Source organism: Hibiscus syriacus, unplaced genomic scaffold (genome assembly GCF_006381635.1).
Source record: "Hibiscus syriacus cultivar Baekdansim isolate YM2019G1 unplaced genomic scaffold, ASM638163v2 tig00110678_pilon, whole genome shotgun sequence".
Taxonomy (NCBI): domain Eukaryota; kingdom Viridiplantae; phylum Streptophyta; class Magnoliopsida; order Malvales; family Malvaceae; genus Hibiscus; species Hibiscus syriacus.
In genome coordinates, this window is record NW_024062822.1 from 296,528 (window position 1) to 323,146 (window position 26,619).

Below are 26,619 nucleotides of genomic sequence, written 5' to 3' on the forward strand. Positions count from 1 at the left end.
TAGAATGTGGCTAAACATTTTGTGGAATCTGATTAAACTATCTGTTAACTGTCTTGTATAATTCATGTAGTTCATACATTGCAAGTGGAGCTTGGGGAGCTTAAAGGAAGATTAACTGAGGTCCTCAGCAATTACGACACACTGTGCAAGAGAATAGCTTCCAAGGACCTGACCTCTTCGATCTAGCCATTTGCAGTGTACGCTTCAAATTGACTGCAAAACGAAGCTTATCTTCGGAGCAAAGAGGTAAACTGTGAATCAAACTTCACTTCTACTGTCACATAATCAGACTAACATTTTTGATCTAGTCTGTAAATAATTGGTCATATTCTTTCTTCACCAAGATCGATGTTTATTTGTGCCTGATATGAATAGTTCACTAACAGTTATTTCAAAAGAGTTATGAACACAGTTCAGTGAGTAATTTTTTCTATTGCATTGCAAGTAAGGCAATTGTAATTTGTAAATTTTGTAGTTTTTCTCATATCAAGACAAACTTAACTGCAGAGTATAAATGAATCAAGCAACATAGGACTTAAGAATTCAGGGTCCAGATACGAATAAAAAGTCAAACTCTAACTCCAACCAAAGAGAAGTACTGTGGAAAAGTAGTAAGGAAAGCATAACAAGGATACATCGAGTACTTGAGTAAAAATCTCAATTGAAAACAATCTCCAAAAAACAAGTCCAAACAATTACCACTTCCCAAAATGCAAACAAAATTTTCAGCATAAATGTGCTTAATACACTTGCATGCAATAAGAGCTGAAAAAACTAGAACACAAGAAATGTCACAAGACTTGAGCCTTATCGGCCTTGGCAGCAGTAGCGGCTGCTTGCCCTCTGAGCCTACCAGTCCTCCTAGCAGCGATAAGACCAACCTTCTGTCTGGGAGGAGCATCCCGCCTAACGGTACTAGCATGGCCAATGTGTGATGGTTACCACACCTCCATGGGGATGCTCCACTGGGTTCATAGCCCACCACGACCTTAGGCCAGCAGTTCCTCTTTACTCTATACTTATGGTAGCATTACCAGCCTTAAGAAGAGGTTTCTCAGTCCTCAACCACCTGCAACCTGGCTGATCATGGCTCGACAACCACTTGGAACAATCTTCTTGGCACCTGATGGGAGCTTGATCCTGTCCAGAGTATACCCCAAAATGTCATTAAGGTAACAGTATTAATCCAAACCTCTCACCAAAACCATCATCATCCACTTCCTTCCAAGGGTTAAACAAAAACTATCATTGGAACGTGCATTGCATATAAGAAATTGAAATCAGAATCCTTTAGCTAAAGAAATGTCTTTTGTTTACATTCAATAGCTAAACAACTACGAGACCTTTGTATCGCACAATGTAACATATACTAGGCCTACATTTAAGCAAATATATGGATAGAAAACCTAGCAAAATACATAAAATACAAAGCAAAATCAATAAATTATCAATGATGTATTCAAATAACAACCATATATAAATAAACCCAGATTGAAATTCAAATAAAAACAGAGAACGAATAACAGACCTGGTGGTATCGTTATCAGGATTGTGACTAATAACAATTAATTATACTTGATTTTAAAAATAAAATTCTTTATTATATTTGATTCCTCTTTTTATAATTCAAATTAATAGGAGTAATGACAATTTTTTAGTTAGGTTTTCTTTTATTATTTATGTCATCTTATCTTTTTTCTTTTTATTTAGTGGTGGTGGAATCAATTTCAATGTTGGTTTATTAGGGATGGCATTGGGTCGGGTTTGGTTTGGGTTTCGGCCGACCTGACCAGACCCAAAAATTTTACATCTTTCACCCGACTCGACTCGACCCGAAAATATATATATCCGCAACCTGACTCAACCCGACCGATTATTTGATATAAAATCCGAACCCGATCTGACCTGGCCTGAAATAAAAAATATTATTTTATTCAATAAAAACGGTGATTTAATTAAAAAAAATAATATATAGATGGGGTATTATTATAATTATTCTAAATATACAAGGTAAAATATATTTTTACAGGTTGGGTCAGGTCGGGTATTTTCACTCTAAACCCGAATTCGACCCGACCCAAACATCACATTTGAAAACCCATCGGGTTCGGGTCCCATGCCCATTCACAAGGATATTAGTTTCTTATTTTTTTTATATCATGTCCTTTTTTTTTCTTTTCAAATTTGAATAAGAATAATGTTTTTAAGACATATTTTTCTTTAAGCTTGTAGCTGTTTATCTGCTTATGTGGCAAGATCCTTATGGTTTTTGAAACTTTTTCACACACCTTTGCAGTCGTTTTAGTGCTAGCACAAAGGCTTACGATATTATTTTTTGACTGATTTGTCTATGGTCAGTATAGTTAGATCATCTCTTTGGTAAAAGATTATTTGTCGATATAATCATAATGCGTAGCGAAATAACCTGCCAAATAATTTGGTTCGCTCATCACTCATTTATTATTTCGTAAAGCGTTCATTCAAGAGTGATAAGGAGTTTTAAAAAGGTCATTGAATTCTTTTGATATTAGACGTCATTCTCATAGGGAAATTCATTTTTTTGTGTATTTAAATTTAATTCTTTTGTATGATTTTTTTTGGAGATTATTGTCCTCATTTTATCTCTATGTTTAAATGTATTATAATTCTAATTTATTTCTTTATTTTTAGTAATGAAATCTAATTATCATTGTTTAAAAACAAATTGATTTTTTTTGTTTTATTAGTCCTTTAACATTTTATTGTAGATCCTATACGCATCTCTTTAAGGTGATCATTAGAAGGCTGATCGGCTGGCATGCACTTCCTCCTACTTGCGTGCCCGACAATTGTATTGTAATATTTATCAAGAAGACGATTGCATCTTCCCAAAAGAAAAAAAATATAATTTATAATTAGAGATAAATTTAAAAAAATTTAAGTAAAAAAAAATTATAAATTTAAAGAGTAAAACACAATTTTAATAAAATAAATATTTAAAAAACAAAAATTTAAACTTTTAGGGACGGATCATTTTGCCTCCACCAACTATATATTTTTATTAAATTAAACAAGTACAGTAATATCTATTTAAAGACAACTTTCAATCATTTGACATTAAACACTTACACTCATGATAATAGACACATATGCAACTTTAGAGACATTAATCTCCGGCGTCGGAGTTCGGACATATAGTTGGCTTCGGCTTAACCTCCTTTGACAAGGGTTTGTGGGAGTTTCAACTTAGGAAAAGAGGAATTTGAAAAGGGGCTGAGATATTTCTGTCAAAATTTTGGTATAATAACCTTTTAGTTTTTTTTAATTTAAATGTTAGTTAAACAATATTTTTAGTTCTCTCAATTTTAAATTTAAATATTATAAAATCATTATTCTTTTAATATAAAATAATTTTGTACCATTTAACATTAGATCTTTCCTCGGTCCATGGTTGCATGTACTTGTTTTCCTTTACGATGTTGAGAAGTAATTTCTCATTAGCTAAATCAGTTTGTTTTAGAATTTAATATTTGATTTTATGATCAAACATGGCATTATTAATCTGCACTAAAAATTTCAAACTGAGATATCGTATCGGTTCATGATGATAAGGATGAATAATATTGAGGGTTGCAGCTTTAGCCATCGAAAATCATTGGGAATGAAAGCTTGAGCTTCCAGGCCACTGCATCTCACCTCTAACCAAATCCAAATATGTATGAAATAACGTGTAGATGGAACATCCGTATTTGTACTAGAGCCGAAATTTTTGGACTTAAAAATACAAATATTACAAACATAAATAAATAAATAATTAGACCAAAAATGGTGGTCCAAACCCTAATTACGTCACAATTCGGTCCACACTAGGATCCTGTAAACTATAAGTATATTAAGACACTGTCTGTTATCAGAACTTCAGTGTCAATCATCCATTATAAGTAGGTTTTGTTGAAGCTCTAAATGTATTTATGAGCAACTGCCGTTATTAAAGCGAGATTGTGGCTGCTAGGGTTTGCCTTAGACCATGCTCATTGGCAGAAGGATTGATGAGAGAACAAACAGATAGAGAGAGGTGAGATATTGTGATGTTATGTTTAGAGATATGGGAGAAGAAAATAACAGCACGAGGGATATGATTACCCGTAGAAAAACCTTTTTCAGTGGCAAATCATGGCTAAAAAGGGTTTTAAAAGAGTGTTTGGGTGGAGCTAGAAAACCCGTGCATGATAAGGAGCGGCAATCTCATCATGATGGTAATGTCATAATCATCCACTAAACACAATCTGAAAAAGTTTGAAAGAAGGAAAATAAATAAAAGGGGATTGCAGCAGCAGTCTGAATTTGTAGAAAAAGGGGATAAAGACTATTGACATGTTGAATTGATGGACATTATAACATTTTGCAACACAAGAAATTCAGAGATGGCTGCAAAGTAAAAACAAGGTGATTAAAGATAATCGTATCTCTGCAATTTGAGACTGAAAAGACAAAAGTGGGCTGAAATATTAGCTAAATATAAGGTAGGACTATATAGCTTAGAAGCAAGGATGGGTGTTTCTAAAAGATAAAAATCATGAAAATCAGTATGTCAGGTCTCAAATTTATAAATGTCATATGTAATAAGTCCAGCAATCTTTTGTATCAAACATTCCAAATGGAATTTATGATTTCCTTAGGGTTACTTTTTCATAACCACCATTCATCATGTGAGTTTCATATTAAGATGATTTAGACATAATGAGAATACATGCTCAAATGAGAAAGGTGAAGTTACTTTGCTATTTCCTCAATGCCCAAATCACAAGAAACTGTTATCTTCATTAATTCCCCACATCTAAATCATTTTGTATTTCTCTCATTTTCATGTGAATATTCTAATGCCACACACATATATGCATTTATTTCATGGACCACAGCTAAGTATTTACATCTCATATGATAAAATTCAATTCAAGAACTGAACTTTGCTAGACCTAGGTATATCCTGTGTTCCACTTAAAAGCATATTTCATATAGCAGAAAACTAAGCACATCAGCAGTGGTTGATAGGGTAATCAAAGCAAAATCCCTGAAATCCCAACAACAACAACAACAAAAACAAAAAAAGCAAATGAGCGGTTGATAGGGTAATCAAAGCACTATAAGTCATAGCCAAGAATGCTAGAGAGAAAAGCATTGTAACAAGTATCTTTGTCATCTGGTTCTGGGACTCTTAAAATTTATGACCTTCTTTTTCATCAGAAAGGCTGGTTTAATCATGATAATACTCATCGTGCCTTTTCATCCAAGCAATTTTCACTGATCCTCCTTTCCATGCCCTCTTTGTCCTTCCTTTTTTATGAACATCTCTCTGTCAATCAGTCCTCTCTGAGATATTATCTCTGATATCCTCTCTTCATCCCTCCATTTCATGCAGTTTTACACTTTTACTTGATTAATTAACATTCTCTGATTCTTCTCTTGACTCATCTTTGTTTGCTTCTCTTTGATTCTTTTCCATCATGGAACCCATCAACAACAGCAGCAGCAGCAGCAAAACCAACAAGGTTCAAATGATCAAGATGGTAGTGGCGGTGACAGTGGGAAAGGGAGCATTCTGTGCAGGCAAAGTATACACGGGGAGTCCCACCACTGAGCAGAGAATATTGAAGGAGCTTTACTACAACAATGGAGTTAGGTCCCCGAGTGGTGATCAGATTCAGAGGATCTGTGCTACACTTAGACAGTACGGTAAATCGAATGCAGAATGGTTTTATTGGTTTCAGAACCACAAGGCTCGTGAGAGGCAGAAGACTAGGTTCTCCTCTTCCACAACTCATCATCATTCATGCCCCATCACACTTGCAAATAACAACCAACTCCTGGTTCTTCCCTTTTCTCTTTCCATTTCCTCTTTCCAACGTAGACAGGGATTAAATTATATTGTGCGTTGCGTTTGCAGGTTATTCTCCTTCATCGTCTTCCTCTACTGATGTGCTTACAAGGCAAATAAGGAACTATGGGTATGGGTCTATAACAATGGAAAGAGTTTTAAGGTAAGTACTGTTAAAATAGTAAGAAATTTAACTAAACATATTTCTGCATGCCAATGTTCATCCCATGATCCCTTGAACATCTATAAAAAGAAACAACCTTTTGTTGTGCTTCCTTGTAAAAAGGCCAACAGATTAGAGGTTGTTCTTCAAGCTAAAACGAATCTCTATTTAAATTAAGTAATTAACCCCCCAATAATTCACCTGGAGAGGATCCTATATAGAAATTTCTACTTTTTTTTACTATCAACTATCTATGCCCAGGATTGCTCAGTATCAGCATATGGTAGCAGCACAGAAAGAGCATATTCTTCGCCTTACGCTTTCTTCAAGCCGAAAAGATTTATCAAAGGGATACACGAAGAGGGACAAGAGGATGAAGAATATTATTATTATTATGAAGAAGAAGAAGCTGATACAGGTACACGAATCGAAACCCTACCTCTCTTCCCCATGCACGGCGAGTACATCAATGAGTTTTGTAGCAACATGAAACCCGACAGCCGCCACTCGGGGTGGTACAGTCCGAAGATGGCTACACCGGCGCTCGAGCTTCACTTGAGCTCAGCCTCAACTCGTACACTGGCAGATCACAAGATTCCGTCTAATAAAAATATTTATGATGCCAACTGTCTTCCCAATCAGGTACTAATTAACTAATTATGCCTTTAATACAGTGCAACCATCGGTTTCTACAAATTATGTGCTGTTTTTTTTCTTTTTGCCTATAATATTCCATGATAGTGAATAACCTAACATAAAAAAAAGGATTATGAATATGATGGTTAGTTTAGGACAATTTCTACGGAAATTGGAAGGAGATGGTTTTTTGCCTCATTCACTTACTCGATGACAGATTTACAGTGTTATAACCATTTTTTAAAAAAACAATTATGACCTTTATTTGAAAAATGGACGATTTTGAATTAATTTAAAAAATTTGAATGAGAGTTGTCATCGACCTCTGATAGATAGGTCGAATATCTAAAAAACGTATGTTGAAAATATTTTAATGTTCGATATAACAAATTAAATTAAAAGAATTTTAATTTTGAAAATGATTTTTCTAAGCATATCGATATATTAAATCGAATATCAAAATATTACTCAAAGTATTTCAAAGTTCATTTTTCAAAGTATTTCAAAGTTTTAATCTTAAAATAATTTCAAAACGATTTTACAAAATATTTCGAACCATTTCAAGCCAAAAATCCAGATTGCTCAGAGGAAACCGATTCTCCCCTAAGGGGGTATCGATTCCCCCTGAATATTTTGGCTCCGAGAATTCCAGTATGCTCGGAGGGAACCGATTCCCCCTACTGTTCAACGGTCGAAATATTTGAATTTACACTTAGGGAGCCGATTCCCCATGAGGGGTACCGATTCCCCCCGCTCCAAGCTGTTTATTAAATGATTTCACACTAAATGGCTCTATTATCTCCACTAATCATCCCCAACGTTCAAAAGTGATTCAAGGTGTATTTAAACAAGTTCTGAAGCCTTTGATCAACAAGAAAATATAGAGAAACAAGAGAGAAAGCATCAAACACCAAGTTTGTGCAAATCAAGCCAATTTTCCTTTCAATATTCATTTTGCTTTCAAGAACACCATTAGTGCTCATTTGTAATTATTTTGGATTGTTCTTTTCTTGTTCTAGAATTGTGCAAACAATCTACCTTGTGAGGATTTCCTTGTAAGTTTGCAAATTTGTAATATTCTCTTTGGGAAAGAGGTTCTCAAGAATTGGGGTATATTCTGAGGGTTGTTGTAAGGTTATCTCTTTGGCCTCAAAAGAAATAAAAAATTAGTGAATTTGTTGGAAAATCCTTAATGTGGATAGCTAAGGTAGTGGACGTAGACTTTGGTTGATAAAGTCGAACACTCTAAATCGCTGTGCAATTACTTTCAATTTTCTGCAAAAGCTTCCACCAAAATTTTAATTGCCAATTCACCCCCCTCTTGGCCGATTCCATCAATCGATTAATTCAACAATTGGCATCAAAGCCTCACTCATCTGAAGGTTTAATCGCCTCGAGTTGATCCGGGAAGAGTTAAATCGATAAAGATGGCGTCTACTTTCGATCATTCTCCATGGAAGAATCCAGACCTATGACGTACCTCCACACTTTAATGGAACAAATTATCATCATTGGAAGAGGTGTATGATGATATTCATCAAAGCATTTGATATGGAAGCTTGGATGATAATCAAGAAAGGATATTCTTCTCCTACTAAGAAGGCAAATAAGTGGAGTGTTCAAGAACGAAAGGAAGCTCAACAAAACTCAAAGGCTATGCACATGTGTGTTGTGCAATGATCCTAATGTATATAAAGGAGTTTCTTCTTGTTCAGTGCCAAGGAAATGTGGGATAAGCTTGAGGAGATCTATAGAGAAAGGAAGAAGAAGAACCAAATAAAAGTGATGTCTCTATTAGCTCTCACAGAGCCAAAGGTATCTTCTAACTCAAATATATCAAACTCAAAATCTTTTAATGAGTTACAAGAGCTTATGATAAATTATTTTCGGAGTTTGAGACCATGAACTCCAAATACAATAAATTGATTTCTAAATTTATTGCTAAAAATGATCTTCTTTTGAAAGCTAAACAGACTTGGAAATCAAAATGAAATGTTGAGAAAGGAGTTAGAGCTTTCAAAAATAAAATCTAAAACTTTGAAAAAGAAATTTTCAAATTAAACAAACTTCTTCTAGAAATGAAAATGGATTTTGAAAATCAAATGAAATCTTGAAAAAGGATTTAGACTCTCAAAAATGAAATTTGAAAGTATTGAAAAATGAAATTTCAATTTGAAAGATAAGCTTGAATGTTAACAAGAGAAAAAGAGATCATTCTAAATAATTCATCTAGTTCAATAATGACAATATGTTCACATGTCATTATCATGGTCATAAGGAACATACTTATCCTTTAAAGAAAGGAAACGATTAAAAAATTAGACAAGTATGGGTTCCAAAAGGAACAAGAGGTTGAAACTAATGTTCAAGGATCCAAAGCAATTTGGATACCAAAATCTACTTAAATGTCTCTTGTAGGTGTGTGAGAGCAATGGTGATAAAGCTGATGAGTCAAGATGCTCTAGCCACACATAAAAGGGAATGGGCGTGTGAGAGCAATGGTGATAAAGATGATGATATTCAAGATGCTCTAGCCACACATAAAAAGGGAATGAGTAACCTCTAAACTTAATGTTTATTATTTGGTTGCTCATTTAGTTTATGCATGCATGAGGTTTTAAAATGTTGAATTATGTTTTATCTCATGTATGTTGAAAAAATTGTATGATGAACATGGTATTTTTTGTAATGTTTTATAAACTCTAGTTCATCATATTAATTTTTGGTCAAAATTTTTTTAAAAAGTAATTGATATCTCTTTAACAATTGATATCGATTTTTCAAGAACTTTGGTTTTGCACAATTTGACCTGAAATTTTTCTAATGTTTATGCATAGATTTTTGTTTAAATATTATAAAGTTTTAATGCATAACATTTTCAAAAACTTATGCATGTGCTCTTAATCTCTATAATCAACATTGCATAATGTTTTATATGTGAATGAGTTAAAAGCATAATCTATTGAAAAAAATTTGATAAAAGATACAATGTTTTATTTTAAATGATTGCAAAATTGATTGACATTGTATCTATTTTCGATTATGCTTGTGGTCATAAAATATGGATATATACATGATGCATTTAGATTTTATTAATATGACTATTTTGTGCCTAGTTGCTAGGGATGAGCATGATGATTTGTTATGGCATAGGAGACTAGGACATGCTAGTATGAGTGTTTTGCAACGATTAGTTCAAGGGAGAATTGGTTCGAGGGCTTCCTAAACTAAAATTTGATAATGATAAAATTTTTAAGCTTGTGCTAAGGAAAAACAAAAGCAAGTTTCTTTTAAATCCATTAATAACGTATCAACTAGTAGAGTTTACAATTGATCCATATAGATCTTTTTGGGCCAACTAGGACTACTAGCTTGGGTGGAAAACAATATGCATTTGTCTTGGTAGATCACTATTCTAGATACTTGGGGTTCTATTTTTAAGTACTAAAGATGAAGCATTAGAAATATTAATCACGTTTTCAAAAGTAATCCAAATTAAAAAGGTTACTCTATAACTAGTGTTAGGAGTGATCATGGAACTGACTTGAAAATCTTGAATTTACTGAGTTTTGTAATTCTAATGGTATTAGCCATAATTTTTCAGCACCTAGAACCCCTCAACAAAATGGAGTTGTTGAGAGGAAAAATCGAACTTTAGAAGAAATGGCTAGAACCATGCTTTGTGAAAATAATTTGCCAAAATATTTTTGGACGGAAGCCACAAATACCGTGTTATATTGTAAATCGAGTAATGATTAGGCCAATTTTAAAGAAAACTCCATATGACTTTTTCAAAAATAAAAAGACTAACATTAGCTATTTCATCCTTTTGGATGTAAATGTTTGTTTTAAACAACGGTAAAGAAAACATTGGCAAATTTGATGCTAAAAGTGATGAAGGAATTTTTCTGGTTATTCCTTAAATTCTAAAGCTTATCGAGTATTTAATAAAAGACTTTGGTTGTAGAAGAGTCTATACATGTTGTTTCGATGATAATCTCCTTCCGAGGAAGGATTCTTGTTTGAATGATTATATAGGTATTATAAATACAAATGATGTTAGACATGACGTTGGAAAATCATCATCAAAGGAAGAAACGAAAGATGAGGAAACTCATGATCCTCTTGAGAATCCAACTATTGAAGAAAGGGAAGTATCTTATCCAATAGAGTACAACTATGTCAAGGATGGTGAAATTATAGGTGATTCATCCAAAGGGGTAACAACTCGATCTTCTCTTAGAAATATTTGTAATTATGTTGCATTTATTTCATGCATAGAGCCTAAGATATTAAAGAAGCATTAAATGATGAATTGGATTATGATGCAAGAAGAGTTAAATCAATTTGAGAGAAGTAAAGTATGGACATTAGTTGAAAGGCATAGTAATAAATCTACTGTAGGTACTAGATGGGTATTTAGGAATAAGCTTGATGAGAGTGGTAATATAGTGAGAAACAAGGCTAGACTTGTTGCTCAAGGGTATACTCAAGAAGAGGGCATAGACTATGATGAAACATACGCTCCCGTAGCTAGGATGGAAGCAATTAGAATGTTATTGCATTTGCATGTTTTCATGAATTAAACTACATCAAATGGATGTTAAAAGTTCATTTTTAAATGGTTTTATAAAAGAATAAGTGTATGTGGAACAACCTCCAGGTTTTGAAGATTCAAAATTTCCGGATCATGTTCTTAAATTGACAAAAGCACTTTATGGTTTAAAACAAGCTCCAAGAGCTTAGTATGAAAGATTGTCAAATTTTTTAATTGAAAAAGGTTTTTCAAAGAGAAGGTTGACACTACATTGTTTTTAAAGCATAAAGGTAAAGATTTATTAGTAGTTCATTTATGTTGATGATATAATATTTGGTTTACTAATGATGTTCTTTGCCAAGAATTTCTAAGCTAATGCAAAGTGAATTCGAAATGAGCATGATGGGGAGCTCTCATTTTTCTTAGGACTCCAAATCAAGCAAAGAAAAGATGATATTCATCAATCAAGCTAAGTACATCAAAGATATGCTCAAGAAGTTTGGACTGGAAAATGGCAAACCTCATGACACTCCAATGAGCTCTTCAACAAACCTTGACTTAGATGAAGGAGGTAAATGTGTAGATGTTAAATTATATAGGTCAATGATTGGATCTTTACTTTATCTAACTGCAAGTAGATCGGACATTATGTTTAGTATCTGCTTATGTTCTCTGCTTATGTGCTAGATTTCAATCATGCCCTAAGGAATCACATTTACTAGCTGTTAAAAGAATCTTTAGATACCCTAAGGACACTCCTAGTTTAGGACTTTGGTATCCTAGAGACTAGCTTTAGCTTGCATGCCTTTTCTGATGCGGATTATGGAGGATACAAATTAGATAGGAAATCACCTCCGGTACTTGTCAATTCCTTGGAAATATGATGATTCTTGGTTTCAAAGAAACAAAATTGTGTTGCATTATCTACCACTGAAAAAGAATACATTTCAGCCGGTAGTTGTTGTGCACAAGTTTTATGGATAAACAACAACTTTTGATTATGGAATTGAAGTAGGTACTATTCCTATCAAGTGTGACAATACTAGTGTTATTTGTCACTAAAAAATCCAACACTCTAGAACTAAGCACATTGAAATTAGACATCACTTCACTAGAGACCATGTCACTAAGGAAGATGTAGTTCTAGAATTTGTTGATACTTTGCACCAATTAGCGGATATCTTTACAAAACCTTAGACAAGGAAAGATTTTGGACACTTAGGAGAGAATTAGGTTTAACGACCTATCTTCACTTAGTGTTTAAAATATTTTTTAGCACTTTTAAGATTAAATAAAAAATGCTTATAATGGTAATTTTTGATTGCATTCATTGCTATTAGTTAGGGGGAGTTTATGATTATTAGTGAAAATTAATTGTTTGTTCAAATGATGTTTTAATGACAAATTTGATTGTTTAAACATAGTTAATTTTGAAATATGAGTTGCCAATACCAATTGTTTGAACATAGTTAATTTTCGAAATATGAGTTGTCAATACCACTAGGATTAATTATTTAACACTATTGGATGTTTAAAATACATATTTTTAAACATTTGGCAGAGGGAATCGATACCCCATAAGGGAACCGATTCCTCCTTTGAATGGGAACCGATTCCCTCCTTGAGGGAATCGATACCCCCACGGGTTCTGGATATATCACGACCAGAAAACCCATTCTCTCAAAACTTCTCTTCTTTCTTAAACGTTGTTCATCCTCTTTTTCTCTCTAAATCTCCATTTGCCAAAATCATCAAATACAAGTTGGAATTAGATCTTTCTTCAACTTCTAATCCTTGCAAAAACATCGCATTCTCATAAAATCCAAATTTTCAAGGTAATATTTCAAAATCCTCTATTTAATTGATTTTGAACTTAGGACTAGTTTTGATTAGTTCTAAGATGAACATTACATCGGGCATTGGTTATATGATGATTTTACAACCAATTTCGTCAAAAACACTCAATTTTTTTTAATTTCGAAATAAAAAAATCGAGAATTGTTGTTTTAATTAATGTTTTTGATTCAATTATGTTGTTTTCATAAAAACTATGCGTTATGATTTTCAAACATTATTTTCCAATAGTTTTCAAAACATTGCCCTTTAGGATTCGATTTAGAGAACCTTGAAATATCGAGGACTCATTTGAGTTTTGGGTTTGATATTTCATACATGTGTTTAAATTTGCAGGTTACCTATTCCGATTCTTAAAACATGTCAAATCCTAAATGACCTAAGACATTATCTAATCGCTCAAGTCAAAACCGACCTCTTATTCCTCTACCCAATCCAAATAACCCAAATATGACCATTCTGAACTCTTGTTTCACGTACTTGGTTGTAGACAAAATCTATATCATAGTTACCATACTTGTTTTGAGTCATACAAAATCCGGGAAGAACGTATCCCTTCGATTCAAGCTATAGAAGATATGGACTTTCAATATCTTCCTACTCTTAAATCCTAGAAGTTTGATAAACTTTAAACTCAAACCTTTGGTTTATCATCAATTAGTCCGTATTTTTCTATTCCAATATAGTATTTGTACAAAATGAGCGCCGATATGAAATTATAGGAATTCGATCCTATCTTTAGGACAATTCATTTTTATTGACTCCGGCACAATCGCTACTCATTTTGGACTAGATAACTGGTTTAATGAAAAAGAGACTGTGGATTCCATATAAGTGTAAGGATAGTGAGAGTACCCTAAGAACTTATCGTGATAGATTCTTCATTATATCTTGGTGGTTTAGACCATTCGGAGGTAGGTACTCCTCCCTTAGGAACATAGATATATGGTGGATATAATGTATCCAACATAAAAAGAAGATTAATACCACATATCATCTTAGTGAGTTTTCATAAACACTATTCCTCCAAGAATATAGAAACCTTGGTTATGGTTGTCATTAGTAATTTGTTTATCAAACTCGGTCTTAGGGTCTCTTCAGATATTCTATCCCTCTTCAAAACCAAATCAATCTTACTTCCTTGAAGAAAGCAAGATGGAAAAAGGATAAGGAAAGGGGACAATGGATTTATCGAACTCAAAACTTTGAATTGTAAAACATTTTGATGTTCATGGATTTTTTTTTGGGTGTTTGAATTTGTTGGATATTTGGATTTGAACTTACATGCTTATATATTTGGTTTGATTTTCACTTCATTTTGGGCTTAATGTTTATTTTGAATCATTTATATATAGTTGCATTATGACCAATTTTTGTCATTTCACATTGTTTATAAATATTGGATTATGAAACTAATGGCTAACCTTTTGATTGTGTTCTTAGCAGTTTAAGCTATATATATTTATAATCAATTGGCTAAATGATTTCAAAACCTTGTTTAAAATCTTTACGAGTCTTTTGATTTAACAAAAAGGGGGAGATAAAAGCGTTTTTGAGGAGTAGTGTTAAAGTAAGGGGGAGTAGTTTTTTTCAAAATCAAAATTCATTTGAAATTAGAAAATCTTAAATGTTTGTTATATCAAAAAGGGGAGATTGTTGAAAACATTTTGATGTTTCGATATAACAAATTAAATTAAAAGAATTTTAATTTTGAAAATGATTTTCTAAGCATATTCGATATATTAAAATCAAATATCAAAATATTACTCAAAGTATTTCAAAGTTCATTTTAAATCCTTACTCAAGTGTAAAATTAAGTTTTAATCTTAAAATAATTTCAAAACGATTTTACAAAATATTTCGAACCATTTCAAAGCAAAAAATTCCAGATTGCTCAGAGGGAACCGCCCCCCAAGGGGGTACTGATTCCCCCCTGAATGGTTTGGCTCCGAGAATTCCAGTATGCTCGAAGGGAACGATTCCCCCAGGGGTATTGATTCCCCCTACTGTTCAATGGTCGAAATATTTGAATTTTACACTTAGGGATCGATTCTCTTCACGCTCCAAGCTGTTTATTAAATGATTTCACACTAAAATGGCTCTATTATCCACTAATCATCCCCAACGTTCAGAAGTGATTCAAGGTGTATTTAAACAAGTTCTGAAGCCTTTGACCAACAAGAAAAAATAGAGAAACAAGAGAGAAAGCATCAAACACCAAGTTTGTGCAAATCAAGCCAATTTTCCTTTCAAGAACACCATTGTGCTCATTTGTAATTATTTGGAGTGTTCTTTTCTTGTTCTAGAATTGTGCGAACAATCTACCTTGTGAGGATTTCCTTGTAAGTTTGCAAATTTGTAATCTTCTCTTTGGGAAAGAGTGTTCTCAAGAATTGGGGTATATTCTTGAGGTGTGTAAGGTTATCTCTTTGGCCTCAAAAGAAAGAACAAATTAGTGAATTTTGGAAAATCCTTAGTGTGGATAGCTAAGGTAGTGGACATAGACTTTGGTTGATAAAGTCGAACCACTCTAAATCGCTGTGCAATTACTTTCAATATTCTGCAAAAGCTTCCACCAAAATTTTAATTGCCAATTCACCCCTCTTGGCCGATTCCGTCAATCGATTAACTCAACAATGTATTTTAAATTATTTTAAGAAAAATCGTTTTGTAAGACAACAATTGGTCAGCGTTTACCAAAAATTTGGTTTAACTGTGAGAATTGATTACGCGAGGGGAAGGATTAGCACCCCCACAAGGCCCAAAATTGGTACTCAATCGCTTACATGTTGTCGTAAATGCGGAAATTGTGAATCAAATATATAGTTAGAATGTGATTCATTTATTAAAGTTTGATTAATTTGCTTCGAATTATTTATTAGGAAAAATCCTTTAATTCGACAAGAAATATTGAGATTTGCTCATCCTCCGACGGAAAGGCTATCTCTCATATTTCTTGACCAAAAGAATATTCTCTCATCGATATATGAAAACGCAAATTGAATATAAAAATGAATATTGGCATTTGCATAAAATAAAATAAGTTGATATTTAAGACAACATATTGCATCATTGAATAAAAATGAATTGACTATCACTTAAAAATATATTTGATTTATTTAGAGTTCACATTTTATTCGAACGTCGTATTGGATTACACTACTTCGATCAAATAGTGCTTTCCACGCCCGTTCTACAAATCAGTGTTCTCGAAGAACATTCAAATGATAACAAATGTTAAAATTAGCAAATAAAACGAGCTTTTTGTAGTCTTTGAAAATATCGAATCTAAAGAAACGAAACATACACGTATATGTATATATAGAGGTTCTAAAACATTGAATGTATACACATCTATATTGTAACATTAATATCTACTATTTATAAAAATATGAAAATAATTATATAAGATGCAAAGCAATCGTACATAAGAATAAAAATTATTAATACACATACATATCATACAATTACTTCAAGGATTTAAAAAAAACTAAAAACAAAACAGTGAGGATTAAATGGGAAATAAGTCCCAATCATTAGGCACAATATAGTGACTAAAATGAACATGATGCTACAATTGAAACCTAAAACATAAAGTACATAATAATTTTATAGGCAGATAAAAAAGTGACTAGAATAAAATAATAAAAATCAAGAGATACAACCGTAATTATCTCAAAACACATTAATGAACAAATAATGATCAAAAAAAAAAACAATATTGAGTCCAAAATGGAACAGAAAGAAACCATTAAATGATGACCAAAATGAAAACTACGTAAATTAACATCTGAAAATATAAATATTAAACAGATATAATACAAAATGTAGGGCTAAAATGAAACACAAACAGATAAGGAGCTCAAAATGGAAGAATGGAATTTCATTAAGTGACTTGATTACATCCATTACAAAGCTAGAGGGACCTAAACTGTGATTGCCTCCAAAAAGTGAAAAACATGGGCGAGATTACAAAGCTACAAGGATAACAGCTACTATTAACCCAAACACGAAAACACGCTGAAAACCCCCTTTCTTATACGACGTCGCAGAGCTGAGATAAACCCGTTTAAGGGTTTTCTCTAAAACCCTATTCTATTTTCCTTTAAGTTAACCTCTAAAGAGACCAGAAGGGAGAGAACTCTCCCACGACCCACCACATTGTGAAATATAACCCACACAAACCAATCGACCACCGCAAATCGGTTGCCCTGATGAGGGAAAAGAGCCTCTCCTCCCGATACCCCTAAGTCCCGAAACAACCTCATTCAACGGTTTGAGATCAAAATCAAACCCCTAAACCTAAATCCTCACCATGAATAAAAAAATAGAACATTTTTTCTTTGGGGGTGTTTACTCGTCCACGATAAAGCTGAGAAACCTCAGATATTACCCAAAAGGTAACTTCTCCTCTTTCTTTGTTATTTTTTTTTTTTTTGGTTTTTTTTATGTTTTTGTTCTTTTTTCGAACTAGTTCCTCTCTCCCCCTCTGATTTTTTATGTTTTTCCGTTTATTCTTCTTCAGTTCCCCCTCTCTGAATTATCCCCTTTGATTTATAGCGATGCATGTTGATGACTGGGAAGAGGGTATCTTTCTTGACAGAATCCTGATTTTCTTGGGATTTCATGAGGATTTCTTCATATTTTTAATGGGATTTTTTAGACTTATTTTTTACTGATGGAAATCATGCGTGGTCAATGTGGAATGAAAACAGTAGAGTGACAATGGCAGCGGGGAGCTCTGGTGGTAGTTTACGCAGCTGGGCAGTCAAAGGATACACGCGCATCGTCGAGTGTCCAGATCCCTTGTCGACAGTTGGATGATATTTAGGGTTAAAACCTAATTTGGGTCATCTTGGACCATTGGATCAAATCTTATCCAATGGCTGGAATCTAGGATGACGCTGAGAGAAGTGAAGAAATCCTAGTGGGTTTGGGTTCTAGGCCTAAGACGGATCGGATCCTGGGCCGGATATTGGGTCGAGTTGGTTGTTGGGCTTCTGGATCATCTTGGGTCCTTTGTAATGGGTCTGATTTTTCTTTGTCTAGGCCTTGGTTTCGGGCATGTATAATTTCATTAAAAGATAATAATAATAATAATAATAATAATAATAATAATAATAATATAATAATAATAAAAAAGTAGAACAAAAAAAACGGGGTGTCTACAGCTGCCCCTATTTGCTCATTTGTGTTAACAAGAATAGGGCAAAGACGATTAGACAATGAGTTTTTGTCTGGTTCTCTATTTGGCTTTGAAACTTGATATGTTTTTTGTAGATGACGTGTTCATTCTTGTTGAGGAAATCAAGTAAATCTGGAGATAATTTGTTGCTGAGGACAACACTGGTCATACGTGATGAAGAGTTCTGGCAGTTTTTAGGTAAATTTGGAGACAACACGGTTCCGACGTGATGAGTAAATCTGGTTATCTAAGGGTGACATGCTCTTACGTGATGGGGAGATCTAGTCGGTGGATGACATTGTTCCTACCTTATGAGGATGTCTAGCCATATTTAGGGATAATTTGGGAGACAACACGGTTCCTACGTGATGAGGAAGTCAGGTTATCTAATGTTGATGCTGCTCCTACGTGATGAGGAGATCTGGTCGGTGGATGACATTATTCCTACGTGATGAGGACGTCTGGCCATCATTAGGGATAATTGTTTCACGAGAAACTGTCTCGAGAGAGACAATTTTTTCAAGGGAAAACTCATTGTTTATGTTTCAAGAGAAAACTGTCTCAAGAGATAAAACTTGTTTAAAGAGAAACATTCTCAAGCGAGACAAAATTTGTTTCAAGGGAAACAAACTCAATGTTTGTGTTTGAAGGGGAACTGTCTCAAGAGAGAAAAAAATTATTTCAAGAGAAACAATCACAAGGATTTGTGTTTCAAGAGAAATTGTTTCAAGAGAGATAAAACTTATTTCGAGGGAAACAATCTCAATGGTTATCAATTTTGTTTCAAGTGAAACAATTTCCAAATTTGTGTTTCGAAGGAAAGTTGTCTTAAGCAAGACGAAATTTGTTTTGAGAAAAGTAATCTCAAGTGAGATCAATTTTGTTTCAAAATTTGTGGAAAATTTCTTAAGCGAGACGAAGTTTGTTTTGAGAGACACAATCTCAAGTCTCATAGACTGTCTGCTTTAGGAAATTCTTTAGAAGATCTGATCGTTCACTTCAGGATGTCGACTGTAGATGACATTGTTCCTTCGTGTGAAGTTAGTCATCATCCAACTGTGATTTCCCTTTTTTTTATTGCAATGAGATGATAAATGTATGATGCAAATGTGCAAATTCATGTGATGTGTATGTGCAGGTTGATGCATGTTTCTTGATATGGATGGGAATGGTTGCATGAGCAGTCTTCATTCTATCTTAATTCTCTTTTGTTTGCACTAGTGTGCATCTTGCAATTCTTGACTCGTGACAATTTGTGTAGAAATCCAACATAGCTTCCCCTGATAAAAAAAATTGGGTTTCTCTATCTGAATTTGTGTTGAAATCCAGCAGAGCTTCACTCACGATACTATCATCATCCCTGTCATATAGTTTGAAAAGAGAAAATATCATTTAAAGCTTGGAGATTGTATACGCACAGCTGCTCTGTAGCGGGAAATCAAAGACCACTACCTGGAGTTAACAACCAGTAATTGAGGAATATCAGACTGCCCCAGAAAACCATGAGACATATCTATGCCAAGGATGATAGTTAGACCCATAGAAACAACTGGAATTAAAGGTGTTTTCTCAATTACTAACATCGAATTAATTCATCCTAGCTTTGCATGATTTTTAAAAGCCAATTTGTAAGGTGCTGATCATTGACCCTAGTTGAAGCCATACACTGTGTGACTATGCCAAACTGGTAAGATTCATAAATATCAGAAATCTCTTATCAGATAGAACAAGAATGAATTGTGGAGCTCAAGGGAGTTTGGATGTCCTCAAATAGTCAGCAACTTATTCATCATTTCATATGTCTTCTGTTTAAAATTTTCAACCAGGGAAACTCTTTGCATGGTGTTCATGGCTTTTGTATAGCGTTGCAAGGGCACTAAATAGTAAAACTCAGTAGGAATATAAGTGGGATGCTTTGACTTCCAACATTAATGCATGGGAAATCACCAGAACAAAGCAACAATATGTTGTGATAATAGATAAAACAGTTATATATAGTGGGCTCCACTTTCTTTGCTTTTCCATTTTGGTCTTCATGCCTTTCTTCCTCATTTAAAATGATTGTCTGCTTAATTCAATGATCTTGTACTCCAGAAAGATATGGCCTCCAAAAAATGCCCCAACATTCATCGTTTCTTGCTCCAGCACTGGTTCTAAGCATGAGCTTTGTGCCTGAGAGACACGTGTCAAATAAAAGATCTACTCCAGAGAGATTGTCTTGTTGAAAATGTTTTTCTTTTTTTTTTTTAAAATTTTGAAAAATATCAATTAAAGAACTTTGAAAAATTTTTAATAAAAATTTTGAAAATATGTCACTTTCTAAGTTTCATTGAACAAAATCATAAAAAAGAGTTCATTGGATATCAAAGAATTAATCACCCTCTTAATCCTTCAAAAACAATTATAGCTATTGAAAGTGTCAAGATTAATGATATCTTTGGGGTAGGGTTAAGTAAGAGAGGGCAAAATGTCTCAGGTTGTTGTCTTTGGTCAAAGGTTTGGCATTCTAATTTCTTTAATGTTCACTGATTGGATGGAGTAGCTTCTATGCTCATCTACTGGAAGTGTTCTCCGGTTCTCAACTTTATAAGCACATTCGGGTTATGTGATGTCTTGTCATGGGATTTGTGATATCACCTTCTATACAACATCTGCACAGTCTTTATATTCGAGCTGACTTTTCAGGTTTTCAACTCGAATCCTCCTTTGGTTTCAAGACATTATTCAAAATTTACGTTTGAGCTCCCCTTTGTTATTTTTTCTATCATGTATTAAAGATTTAGAAAACCTTTTGTAATAAAAGATTAATCCTGATGGGCAGGATGAGATCTAAAGATAGTATCTTCTGTTTAGAAATCCATGTATGATTAGAAGGGACATTAAGACATGTAATGTAGGCTATGGTTACGGTTATGAAAGAAATAAATAGGTCCAAACAAGTGTTTAAGGGTAATTGAACCAATGATCAATTCATTATGATACCTTCAATCTTATCTTGCTCGATTTGAGTTTGTTCGTATGTCTTTTATTTTCTTGATGTCCATGATCTTCTAGTGAATTGATTTGGAATGATTGTACTCGTCAATCTTATGGTTTTATGCTCGAAGCGTCGTTGACTCAAGGGACTCTTTGCATATGCTTATTGTATTTTTTCTTTTTTTCCTTTGTTTTTCCTTTGTTTTTTCTTTGTTTTTTTGCTTCTTTTCTCTTTGCTTTTATACTCACCTTGATTTGATCTTCGTACTTGGCATTTGGTTACATTTTGGTATCTTATATGGATTGATGGTCTCACTCATTGCGAGCATATTTTTTAACTTGCCCCTCAGTGTGGAGGGTGATACTTGGTTAGGGTTGAATCAGAAGAAAATATAATTCATGCTCAAATGAGAACACAAGGGATATATATTTTCTTCTTTTGTGAAGGGATAAAGAAAAAAAGATGTTCATCATTTATACACATAAGTCTTTGCAGAAGAGGTATCTCAGGGGGATAGATATTCAGGATTAATGTTATTCACATGAAACAATACAATTAATGCATGATAGAATTATTTTGAATTAATTTCCTTTTTCTTCTTGCTCCCTGCATGTCTCACTATTCAGGCTCATCTTAAGAAAAATTGATGCGAGATGCCCCACGTTGTGTCTTCTTGTAGGAAAGTTCACGTTCAAGTGAACATCTTGTACTCAATGTTTCAGGTTTTATTGGTAGAAAAAAAATGTTGGTTTTGCGTCTAAGAAGACGATGGTATGGCCTTATTGGCTTAACAAAAGGTAAATGTATGACGTTTTGTGTCTCAAAAAAGATAAAGACAATGTTTCAAAGTCTCAAAAAAGGTAATGTCAAATTTGGTCTTTTGGTAGTAATTAAAATTATTCCGTGTAAAGAATTGGGAGCTTTATTTATGGTTTTGGATGGTATAAAAGATGTATAACCTGCCATATGTCAAGAATCTATAATTTTTGAACAACTAAAAGAATCTGTAATTCATTCAATATTCGAAGAACTACAAGATTAAAACTTGTTCAATTATTCAACCTTAGAAGGTAATATAAATTCAATCATTAAAATATTTAAAAAAAATTTAAGATAGAACAAAAACGAGTTCAAACAAAGCAATGCTCTTAATGCAATTGTAAAATGCTTCCTAGTAGAGCAAAGATCTCTTATTGTTATCATTAGTTCCCCATCATTATTCGACTGTCTATGCCCCTGAATAAATCAGATTATGGACCTTGCTTCAATGCCCCACAATTCTCAACGGAATGTCCGAAATTTTCTATGTGGTAACTGCATACGACATCAACATCATAGACCTCAAGATATGGGGACTATTTTGGCTTGGATTGAATAGGATTAATAAGGATTTTTCAACCAGCGTTGGGAGCAATTCTTCATACGCCATTGGAATTGGATTGATGTGAGTCCTTTCGCGGAACACCTTATGAGGTTTGGTCCCTTGATTAGCTAGAAAAGATCCCACTATGTTAATCTCATCTCCTTCCTCAATGTCAGTACTTCTAGTGTATCTTATCATGCCATTCTTGACATCTCTTCATCATTTCTCCACACATGATGATGTCAGAGAAACTCTTAGTAACAGCTCCTATCATGTGTTTAATATATGAGATTTTAATGTGTTGATGAATAAGTGATGAACTCTCTTTCAATCATTGGTGGATGCACTTGAGATGCAAATCCCTCCATCATTTGGCATATTGTCGGAAGCTCTCATCACTCTTCATCTCCATATTTTGCAGCGTTGTTCGTCAGGGGTAATATAAGTCTTGTGTTTGTATGACCCAAAAAAAACAAGCCAAATCCTTCCAAGAGAGGATTTGAGTACGAGTCAATTAATTATACCACTTAGAAGCGGGTCCAGTCAAATTATCTTGAAAGTAATAGTCAACATCTGATCATTGTTGGTGTATCCGGTCATCTTTCGAATAAACATCGTGAGATGGGCATTAGAGCAACTGATTCCATGTACTTTTCAAAATCGATCATTTGAAATTGGGCGGGAGAACCAAGTCGGAACTAAAACTAATTCTCTTGCATCCATTTTATATGAGAGCTTTGTCTCCCATTCCTTTGAATGTCTCTCTACACTACTTTTTTAAGTTCTCAGGGATCTCATTCTTGGCTCTTTTCATCTTATCAGGATTTGAATGTTGCGATCAATAGGCACCAAGTCGGGAACTAAAACTAATTCTCTTGCATCCATTTTAATATGAGAGCTTTGTCCTCCCATTCCTTTGAATGTCTCTCTACACTACTTTTTTAAGTTCTCAGGGATCTCATTCTTGGCTCTTTTCATCTTATCAGGATTTGAAATGTTGCGATCAATAGGCTTATCACGATGATCTAACATAGTTGCATGAGTTTTAGTGGTGGAGAAGCCTACTTGGTGGCTTGGAAGTGTTTCGGGCGAAATGAGTATTGGTGGATTAGCATGTGCCATCACAAATCAGAGGTTTCTCTGGTAAAGAAAATATTCTCTTTGCCTCTTTCTTGATTGAGCCCAGTCAGTTTTGCTATAATTTGGTCAATTAGATTGTCTTGGTTTAGCAATGCGATCCACAGTGACCTTTTAGGTTTGCTCCATTTTAGCTTCCAACTTATTTGCATCCTTTGCAAATTCTCTTCTAGTTTTTCTTCAATTTCTCGAATTTTGCATCCATTCTCATTACTGTAGGAATGAAGTTACACATTTAGAAATACTTCCTTATAGTCCCCCACGAGATATGATTAATGCATGTAAAATGATTAAATGAATGTCATGCAGAATGCAAAGATGCAAATACAGATGCAAAAAATGTTGATCCCAATGGTGAATATCATAGAATAATTTTCACCAGAAATAAAAGCCTTCACATTACAAGAAAGTCCATTTTATAGACATGCTTTCGTTTAGATGTTGAGTCTGAAGTAATCACTGCTTCGCCTCGGATCTTCGTTCTTGAAAATGATGCCCTCAAATGCTCTGAAACCTAACTCGGTTAATGTCCTTGCGGTGCTGAAGTCAGTGTGCCACTCCTTGATGACTAGCTATGATATGATCGTAAATAAGAATCTACTGGATTACTCCCGGGATCAATGGATCATCATTCTAGTTTCAAATGTTGCACTATCTTCGAGCAAGTCTCCTTCTTCTATCCTCTGAACTTCGTTTAGCCCTCGATACATGTCTACGTACGCGATTGCTTGATTGAAAACTTTTATCTCTCATTGTGAAAATTTTCTCTTAAATATCCCGCGGATTAACACTTTCATATTATGTTTGTTGATGAAATGCAATGAAAAAAAAATGATACAAAACAAAAGAAATAAATTAGTACGGGCAAGATAAACAATAAAATTAAAAGATGCTATAAAAAATACAACACCTACCCAATCATGATATCTACTCGAGCATGTTTTCATTAGATAATAATCCTACTCGTACATGCTTTCTACCCAAAATGATTTATTTTCAAGAAAATAATCCTAACCGCATGATATCTAGTTCACATGCTTTTATTCTAAGAGAGTAAATATATTCTACGAACTTAAAGCAAAAGGTAAAAGTTTAGAAATGCTCCCCCTTTGTGTACACTTATTTTGGGTACCTACTGACGGCAGAGGTTTGGTATGATTATACCTAGGGTGACTGTTCTACGGTTCACTATATGCATGGTAAGGGTACTCGATTTGTCCTTGGTATCGATGCCCCCTTGGGCTGCCAAACCCTCAATCCTAACCCATTACATGTATTAATGGATCGAGTTCAATTCGAGGGGATTCACTTTCTTATACCCAAACGAGGAATAAATTCCTACGAAGTCATAAGGTATGTGTACCTCAGAGGTTATTTTCTAAAACTCATACGAAGAATAAATTCTTATGAGAGTAAAGCGTTCACCCCACTTGTTTGGAACGAAGCTCGAGTCTAGAGCTTATGTCATGTAAATGCACGTGATGTGTGTGAGGAGGAATATATAAACCTTTGACTCTAAAAAAAACTCTCAATAGAAACTTGAACACAACTGAAAACAAAGATTAAAATATAGATGATAATTAATATGAAAAAAATAAAAACTTCAATAATGAATCATAAGTTAACTATAGGCTCGAACTTATAATTTCCACCACAACGACAATGTGTAAGTGATTTACAGCTCGACTCTCTAAAAAATCCCTAGAAGAGTCTGAGCTGTCATAACCATTTTTTTGAAAAACAATTAAGTTAAAAAACAATTATGACTTTTTGTTTGAAAAATGTGCGATTTTGAATTAATTTTGAATGGGAGTCGCCATCAACCTTTGATAGGTAAGTTGAATACCTAAACATTTTTAAACAATTAAAGAAAATCATTTTGTAAGACAAAATTTTTGCTTTTACCAAAAATTCGATTTAACGGGTCCTAGAGTCGATTACGTGTGGGGAAGGATTAACAACCCCACAACGCCTAAAATTGGTACTCAATCGCTTACATGTTCTCGTAAAAGATGGAAATTGTGAATCAAATATATAGTTAGAATGTGATTCATTTATTAAAGTTTGATTAATTTGCTTCAAATTATTTATTAGGGAAAATCCTTTAATTCGACAAGAAATATTCATATTTGCTCATCATTCGACGAGAAGACTATCTCTCATATTCCTTCATCGATATATGAAAACGCAAATCGAATATAAAAATGAATATTGACATTTGTGTAAATAAAATAAGTTGATATTTAAGACAACACCATTACATCATTTGAATAAAAACGAATTGATTATCACTTAAAAAAATAAATTAAATTTATTTAGAGTTCACATTTCGTTCGAACGTCGTATTCGATTACACTATTTCGATCAAGCAATGCTTTCCACGCCCGTTCTACAAATCGGTGTTCTCGAAGAACATTCAAATGATAAAAATGTTAAAAATTAGCAAATAAACGAGCTTTTTGTAGTCTTTGAAAAATATCGAATCTAAAGAAAAACAAACACACGTATATGAATATATAGAGGTTCTAAAACATTGAATGTATACACATATACTAATATTGTAACGTTAATATCTACTATTTATAAAAATATGAAAATAATTATAAGATGCAAAGCAATCGTACATAAGAATAACAATTATTAATACACACACATCATACAATCACTTCAAGGATTAAAAAAAACTAAAACAACAGTGAGGATTAAATGGGCAATAAGTCCCAAGCATTAAGCACTAATATAGTGACTAAAATGAACTGATGCTACATTTGAAACCTTAAACATAAAGTATATAATAATCTTTTAGGCAGATAAAAAACTAGAATAAAATAAATAACAAATCAGGATTTATAACCAAGTAATTATCCCAAAACACATTAATGAACAAATAATGATCAAATGAAAAGTAAATAA

The 26,619-nt window shown here is 33.5% G+C and overlaps 1 pseudogene; it reads left to right on the top strand.

Annotated features, from left to right (window-relative positions):
- The first annotated feature begins 788 nt into the window (after positions 1-788).
- LOC120138177 lies at positions 789-6,622 on the top strand (annotated as a pseudogene).
- Positions 6,623-26,619: the final 19,997 nt, after the last annotated feature.